Source organism: Bombus vancouverensis, chromosome 15 (genome assembly GCF_051014615.1).
Source record: "Bombus vancouverensis nearcticus chromosome 15, iyBomVanc1_principal, whole genome shotgun sequence".
NCBI lineage: Eukaryota > Metazoa > Arthropoda > Insecta > Hymenoptera > Apidae > Bombus > Bombus vancouverensis.
The window spans coordinates 11,277,199-11,286,154 of NC_134925.1; positions in this window are offsets into that span (position 1 = coordinate 11,277,199).

Here is an 8,956-nt window from a genome sequence, read left to right on the forward strand (position 1 = left end):
AAACGGTGCTGAAACTCACCTGGATACGTATCCGCCACAGCTATAGTTTTCCAGTTTATACTGGCCGGGTTGCGCGCTATTTGCGTTGTCACGCTGACACCCGAGGCGTCTGACAGGATTAAGCATCGATATGTTTTATAGCCTTTACCCGTCCGTCCTACCGGAATAGAATCTATGCGGGTCTCGATTGTGCCGGTAAAACCGATACAGACTATTACGTGACCGAAGAAGATATTAAACCACTGGCGCACTATCGTTCGCGTTATTTACGCATGCGTCGAGTAAATACCTTTTCTCGTGTTGACGTTTTATTTACTGATTGTACGTTTATGAAATAATAGCTTGTTTCTTGTTTACTGATAAATGAATATGGATGAGATTCTTTTATGATTTTAGCTTATCGAACGGTACTATTGCTTTTAACGTCAGCTGCTTTAATGACGCGAAATTAACTTATCTCGGTTTTATGATTCTAAAACATCGTGCTCCGTAAAATTCTTTTCCCGCGAAAGGCTAATTACGATTACAGCAATTGTTAAACATAATTTAATAAATAGATAACTTAAATGATTCAAACGACGAATGTAGGAAAATATATATTGCATAATTGTCATAAAGGTAACGGTAAAGTGTAGCAGTGAAAGAAAATCATTCCTCGTATGTTATAATAAAACTGTCTACTAGTACCGTAAATACTATTTTACTATTGTATCAGGAATTAGACAAATAAAATGTAAATTAAACAAATGGGAAGGAAATTGTTAATACTATGTAGCCGAGTGGAAAGTTCCTCTTAAAATAGCATTTAAGTTGCACCGTACGTTAACAACAACAGCTATAAGCTCGACATGCTTAATCACCATAAGCGTTTATGCGATTAGCTGTTCCCGCGCACTTTGAAGACACGTGCGTCGAAAAAAGAGCTTAAAGTGTAACCGGTAATATCCAAATTGCGTGTTCGAGTCACAGCAGAATGATGAATCTGGAGTGAATTCGACAAAGCATTTTTTGCATCGTGGGACAAGCCTACCTGCAACGTGTCTGCGAGATGAGAAACGACATAAGAGAGAGAACGAAGAAGAGTGCAAAGGAAATGAAGAAGAAACAGACCACTCTGTTAATGCGAAGTAATGGACGAAGCTAACTCGCGAGCTACACAAATAATAGGCTACCACTCAGACGACGACGTGTTTGCGAGCGTCAATTCATCCTTTTCTTCCTTCTTGGTCCCCCATTCTCGCATACTTCAATAACAGACTGCCGCTTTAAAATGGCTAATTCAACCTTACAACGAAACGATTTGCAGACAATAAATGTTTTCTACGTTCGGCTCGTGCATAGTGAATACTGACTAACCGATTTAGAATGCCGAGCCAGAGTCTGCAAGAAGGACTCTTAATCTTCGACATGATCGTGGCACGCGTTCACGTTTATTGGTAGTTCCCGCCAACAAATGATCTTCCAGATAGTAGCTACTTAAGATAGCAGCAGGTAAGAGATAGACGGAAATATATGGAAGCAACTGGAGAAATGAAACGAGGAACTTCGAAAAATATTTGTGCAAACGATGTACAAGTCCGCACTCGACGATAGTAGCGAATTACACGGACGACTGGAATTGTAACGCAAATGAAAAAAGGAAGTAGATAATATACGGTGACTGCAAAAAATATTGAGACACCATTGTATTTATTGTAGCGCTGAACGCTTCTTAAGTATTTCATAAAAGAACCCCTTCATTGGAAAATAGAGTGTCGATGCTCTTTGTAGCCACTGCAAATGTCTCGAAAGAGTCAGAACTAACAACGAGAAAATATTGCTTCCGCAGTTCTCATTGAGCATGTAGAAGGCGAAAATCCGAATATCCGGCTTCGCGTTATAGTCATAAATTTACTAGCCATTATCACATACCAGAGAGAGTGGGTCAAGAGCGATTCCGCATGTATAAAAGATCGTTTCAGAATCATCAATCGCGTTAATATCCCACTAAAGACGTAGCTCGCTTGCAATTACTTTTCTATACAGTCTTAAACCTCGATCCCTTCTAGCTACGTCTTTCACACGTCAGAATAAATTAAATTCCTTCGCATTAGAAATGCTAGACGCAAGTTGGGAAATTACCGTAGGAAATTATCGTAGGAAATTACCGTCTATATGGCTCGATAAGCAAATCCGAATACCAGTTTATAAATGTTGAAGCAAAAAAGCACCCATCAATTCTCCATAATTTCTCTATTAACGCCGAAACTGAATAGCACACGCGCATGGGAGCCAGAAAATGGACGCGAATTTTAATGCGTAGTCAGGGTCATATTATTCGTGGCAATGCGCCCGATTTACTCCACTTCGTTCTACATACATATCTGCCAAGTGCACGACACGTATAAAATACTTCTACATCCGGTTGTTCCTGATTTCTGATTTCGGTGGAGGCATTACGATCACCGGTGCATAGAGATCGTGGAATTTTAGATGAGCGCGATGGGAAAGATTATGGTTGCTAACTAATGGAAAGTGCTAAATAAAGTCGTCCACTCGCAACGGAGTCAAGTAATAATATCGACCCGAATAAAAATCGCTGATCCTTAAAGTACGTACATCGCACATTTACATCGTTTTCTATTGGAAATTTACTATTCTATCCACTTTACTGTTGTAATTGAAATTTAGAAATATGTACTTAAATATATAGCTATAAGAATGAAGGTGTCTTTTTTACGAGAATGTATTAGAAACATTCGTGCAAAACGACCTCGTGTAAACTTGTGAAACCGGATGCTATACTGTCGTACAAGCCACAGATATCTGAAAACTTGTAAACGAAATACTTCGTTTATCGTAATATTTCATAGCCGTGCATTAAAGTTTACTGCCTAATAAATTGATTAGAAATTTTTGAATCAAATCAGTGAGAAAATTACTGCTACGTACCAAGTTAACTCTGTCTGAAAATGTCAACATCGACTTCACGATTGAATTATTCATACGCACCTCGTAAAATGACAAAGAGAACCACGTTGCTAATTGACGAACACGTTATCTGTACCTCGATCAACGAATACGAGAAGAATCGCTGAAAGTGAGAATATCAAGAGATTGTAAGCGTGGATTGAAAAGTGTTTCTTGAATTATCGTAAAAGCACGTTGCCATGTCCCCATCACTCCATGTACGACACAGAGTTGAAGAGAGTTTATTCCGGTGAGCATCTCGCGATTGCCTTATTCGTTGCGCCGATGGGTGTCTTCTTCCACTTGGCTCAAGATTCGCGAGTGTACGACCTTGACATCGATCGTCCTTGGACCCGAGGGGAAATCGTGCGAAAGTAATTTTCAGCCTCCTTCTTTTCTCTGTCTTTCTCTCTCTTACTTGCGCCACTCATCTAGAAAACTGCATGATCCGCGCCAATAAGCAGTGAGTTCCGTGCTAAATCGTAGACGAGACGTATATCACGGTTTTGATCCGCCTAGAAACTAGCTCGAAGCATGACTATCTCGAATGCAACTCGCGTGCAGACACGTCCGTATACAACGCAGTTTGAATGTCTCAAGAGTCGTCGGCCCAATGCCTCGTGAACTCGGCATCCAACGTGGTTCGCGTTAGTAGCTGATTCCGCGACGTGTGCACCACTTTCAAACTTTTGACCTGAAAACGAACACTCCACGCCTATACATGGAAAGCACGTAGCCGTAAGTTACCGCGAGGTCTTGGTCAGAAACCTGGCCGGTTTGAATCCTGGCCGAAGTTTAGTGGTACCTGTGTACCACTTATATAGCTATATGTCACCCGAGGCGCAAAAGGTATCTGGTAACTCAAGCTACGAGAAACAGGATATCGAGACTATACTCTCGTCTATTTCTGCACTCGATATCCTTCTGCGCGAGAAAACCAATTTATCGAAAATGGAATTGTAAAGTATCAGTGTTGCCATGGTTTTGCTTGAAAATCTGATCTTCGCGTAAGATTAACTTCTCGTACAGTGCTCGCTCGCGAAACTACTCGAACACTTACTATAGAAATTTTTTAGGAATATATTACGTGCATTATACGAAGCTTCTTGAAATCTCGTTAATACTGCGATCAGACACGATTATCGTGATTGCGGTAGCAAATTTGAAACCAATCCGAAAATGTATATAGAAATTGCAAGTTACGCGTTATACGTAATGAAATACGTTATACGTAGTGAAATACGTTTCTAAGAATAGTCGAAGTGCTAGCTGTTTGAAAATATAATAGATCAACGTGTATCAGTTTTTACGAAAAATTGAACCAACTATACACGAATTATACATACATAAAACAACCTCGCGAAAACGATCAGTTTGATCGATTCTCCGTTCGCGTGATATAGACACCGCGCAATTTTTTGTCCACTGTTAGTTACGTTTCGTTAAATTGCCCGCAGCGGCAATTTCGAGAGCCTGTACCTATGATTTCTATAGCATAGATGAATGAGTCATGGTTGACGTTGGCTCTGCAAAGGTCTCGCGTCTGCCGAAATCTATTCTACTTCGCGCTTGAATAATTGCGAAACTCAGTCAAATCCCTCGATTCAATACCTATGATCGCTCTACATAGGATACAAAGTCATTATCATCTGCTGTCGTTGAATTCCGATGTACGAACTAATGACACACAACGCGTGCTTTACAAACGTATTTGGAACGCGATTTTAGTCCTTTTCGAAAGATTTATGGATTAACCATTTATAAGTTATTGGGCATGAGCACGCAGCACTAGGGCATTATTCGACAAACCAAAGTGCAACGTGCTAATGACATTATGATAAAACTGGGCGAATAACGAATACGTTATCCGATCATCGTAAAAATAAAGAATCTAAAGTCTTCTAAAAACATTGCAAATTTTCGTTGTTTATTAAGATAAGAACGATGAAAGTTCGAGAATCGCGGCAAGAGGAGTTAAAAAGAGGAGTTCTACGCAAGTGCGCGCAAGAAACGTCATCGACTTCCCGTAGCATGTTCGTGGCCGAAGTGTAGCTCGAACAATAGGTTACTGTACGTTTCTTGCATGATGTAAAAAAGACGAAAGAAATTCCGGTTGCTAGTTGACCGCGCGAGTTTCAGATACCTGAAGACGTCTCGATGGGTTTGCGTAGTAAACGATCGACTAGTAACACGATTGCGGCTCGCTTGACTCGAGCGAATAAAACGATTCTAATGGGCCGGACGTTTCTCTGAAGCGGACAAGCGTAATCACGCGAGGCAGCTTGCAAGGAAGTAGTTACCGAGAAGTAATTAGCGTACACAACGTGACACCGTCTAAACGACGATCGAACGAGCCGTGATTCAACTACGGTCACCTTTCGTGCCAATTCATTAATATGCGTATTGCGACCAAAGAGAATTCATCGGTACATGGGGGCAAGCTATTGGTCAGCGGCGTCTGCGGCTCTGTTTCGCAACGACGACTAGTCGAAAATGCATCTCACGTACCACGTGCGACCAAACTGTGCTGTTCTCTGGCTACTGACGCGTTTCAAGGATCAATGAATAGGTTTGATCGCGGCTCGCTGCCAAAGAGTCCGTCCTCGTGCGTGAGAACTTTCCCGAGAAGTCGACAACAGAACGATACATCGGCTACGACTCTTTCTGTCTCTAAGAAAAACTCGAAATAAATATGTATTTATGAAATCGCTGATAAGCTATGCCGATCAATATCGTAAATTAAAATGCATACGAAAAACGACAATGACAAACATAATGCGGAATTGATAATTTTGTGATAAGCGGAGTCGATTAATTTCGCCTCTGAGAAATTCATAGAAATCTCGACATTTCTTTAGCTACTCTTACTTTTCTTACGAAATTTAAACAGGAGGATGGGATGTCAAAGATTGACATAAACGAATTTATTACAGGGAATTCGTGTAATGCATACCCGTATGTACGTATATCTGTTAAATTATGTACTTATACATGCATATATTTTCAATGATAACGAAATATTCTATTACTCGTTGTATATAGTTTTACTGCATACGTGACACGTAAGGAATACTGCTCGAGTTGATTACGGTCTTCGAAGCAATTGAATTCAACTTCTACTTTCTGTCCGCAAGGAAAACCTCGTTCCTGAGATATTTACTTAAAAGGAACATTTTGCTCTTTCTTAGCATTCAAACAAAAATTCATGAATTGTCAGCCTTACCTATGGGATACGTTTTCAGAAATGTGAATCTTCGCTTAAATTGTACATTCACTTGGGCTTGAAAAGAAGCTTCAAATTTTTTTACATAAACCCCACAATTATTCAAATTTCACTACTGTTACCAATACTTATACTCTATTATATCTCTTCTACTTGAAAATACTTAAAAAGACAGCTTTCTTTCCATATACTGATATTTGATGCGCGCGTATATCGCGACAAGAACGAGATTGTAAAAAATATAAGTTTGTATAGTTCACGTCTACAAGTAGTTGTGGAAAGAAGGTAAAAAGAATCGAATAAAAAACAACAATTAAAAGCAAACGAATATAGAACGTTCATTCATAAAATGACAGAGGAAGGAGATAGTTAATGATACAAATTTGCGAACCGTGGAAATAAATAACCTTCGCGCATGAGTTCATGGATTGTGCTTATGCAAACGTTGTATCATTTTATTTGCGATAAATCAAATTCAGATGTAGATACGTGTAACAGAATATAAATGGGTACATAAATATAAAATAATGCAACGAACCATGAATTAGATTTTTATTCGATACGTTTCACATTGGAATATATCGATCGGAATCGAAGCGAGTCAATTATCAAAAAATTCGTACTTATCCGAAGATTTAGTCGAAAGCGCAAACCTAGTTATAAGAGAATAAGCAAATTCGAGGCGTTGAGAATCGATGATGCGCGATCACGTGGCGCGCGTTCGGGACACCTCGCTATAGGCATCGTACTCCTGGAGACAACGGTGACTAGAGGTAGCAAAGAGAGAAGAACTGCCTTATAGGGGAGTTAAGCGCACGGCGACGACGCCTCGGTTGATCTTCGTCTCGTCTTGTCTCGCCTGGCCTCGCCTTGGATCGGATCGGATCGTCCATCGCACTTCGCCCCGCCTTGCGTCGCATCTTCTCGCGTACATGAACGCTTGTGCCGACGTCCCGCGACCCCGATCCTTCTCAGAACGCGCGCTAGAGACTGCATCGGGTTTTTAGCGCGATCTTGAAAACGGAAAATGTTTCTTTTTTCGTCGAACGTTGCCCGTACTCGCCCATCGACGTAGCTCTCCAAAGCTGTTTCTCGCGAGTCGCGCTGAAAATCACCGACGAAGGGTGAAGTATGTAACACGCGCTATCTCGTCGGAACTAACCGATGAATATTTATCGGCGTCCAACTAATCGTTTGAATTAATTATCATATTTACTTGGTTCGACAATTTTTATCGTGAAGAATGTGTCACGATTAACGGTTAGCTGAGTTACACAGAAATCGGGAAAAGAGGGAATGATCGATGGGGGATGTCGTTTGGATATCGAACGAATACGAAGCGCGAAGAACGAGAGAAGCCGCAACTGCAAGAATGAAAATGGACGAATAGAAGGAATATTGATAAGGAGAAAAAGCGAACCGATAACGACTGGAAGAAAAATGACGGATGATAGTTTGAGACGCAACCCTGTCCATCTAGCGCTGCGCGGCGTGGATTGGCGATGGAAAAAAGCGGAAGATTGAAAATCATGGTCGATCAAACGGTAGAACGTGAAACGAGTAATAGGTTCTGTAAACGTCGAGGATGACGATTCGATTAACGATGTGGGATCGCAGTCGATATATCCTCGCAAATAGTCATCGCGACTTGCCGAGCGTGGAACGCAACGAGGAAAGGGTCACATCGCAGATCGTTCTCGAGATATCACTGTTCCCGGAGCTGCCCTAGTCGAAGAAAGAGAAAAGGTATGAACGAAAGGAAGAAAAAGGGCGAAGCATGTACGTATAAGACTACGGGAGAAGACGAACAGGAGAAAGAAGAGAAGGGTAAGAGCGAAGGAGGAAGAGGATGAGAAGGATGAGGTGGCGCGATAGCGGCAAAGATGAGGAGGGTGGGAGATGGAAAACGCGGCCCGGCTACGAAATGGCCGTGCCCCAAAGAGGCCAACGATCGAGAATGACCACCCGACGTCTCCCTAAATAATGATAATCCCAGCACCCTGGTTTCTAGCGTTCCTTCTCGTGCGAAACTTACGAGAGCTTATAAACCTAACGAAAAGGCGTGAACTCGGATCACGAGAGATTCTTAATTCTTAAGAAGGGACGATCAAAGACTACTTTGAAAGGTAAGACGCCTTTACTGGTTTTTCGAAACATCGTCGACCTATAAACCAACGTGAGTTGTTTCGTTGAATTCGTTAAATCTAGAGATAGCGCGTTAGTAGGTAACAGTATGTTAAAGGGGTACGTTGAAATTCCATCTATCGTACGACAGACGGTCAGGTGTCGATCGATCGATCAATTATCGAGAGATTCGGAGAATCCGAACGGCGGCATCGGTGGCGGTGACGGTGGTGACGATGTAGTTTTCGGTAAATGTGTCGAAGCCCACCGACCCGCGATGCGGTGTCGTTGCCCTCTTCTCTTCGGTCTGCTCGGTGCTGGTTGCACGGCCTGCCGCCGCCGCCGCCGTCGTCGTCCAGCTCTCCCCGTCTCTTTCTCCTTTCTCATCCCTCTCTTTCCCAACCCTCCCTCTCTCCGTTCCTCGTAATCGCCTCTCATTCTCTCTCTCGCAATGCGTATACGCCGGCAAGAGCTACCACCGCCGCCGCCGCCGCCGCCGCTGCTGCTGCCGCCGCTACGAGTAGGTTATCCCTGTCCCCTCCGCGAGACCATCCTCTTATTCCCACTCCTCCTTCGGAGCACCTGTCGTGCTAGGGAGTTCGGCGCGTTAGGGGCGCTTGCCGGAGGTAAGTAGACGGCAGGTTATCAGTCCGCAGAACA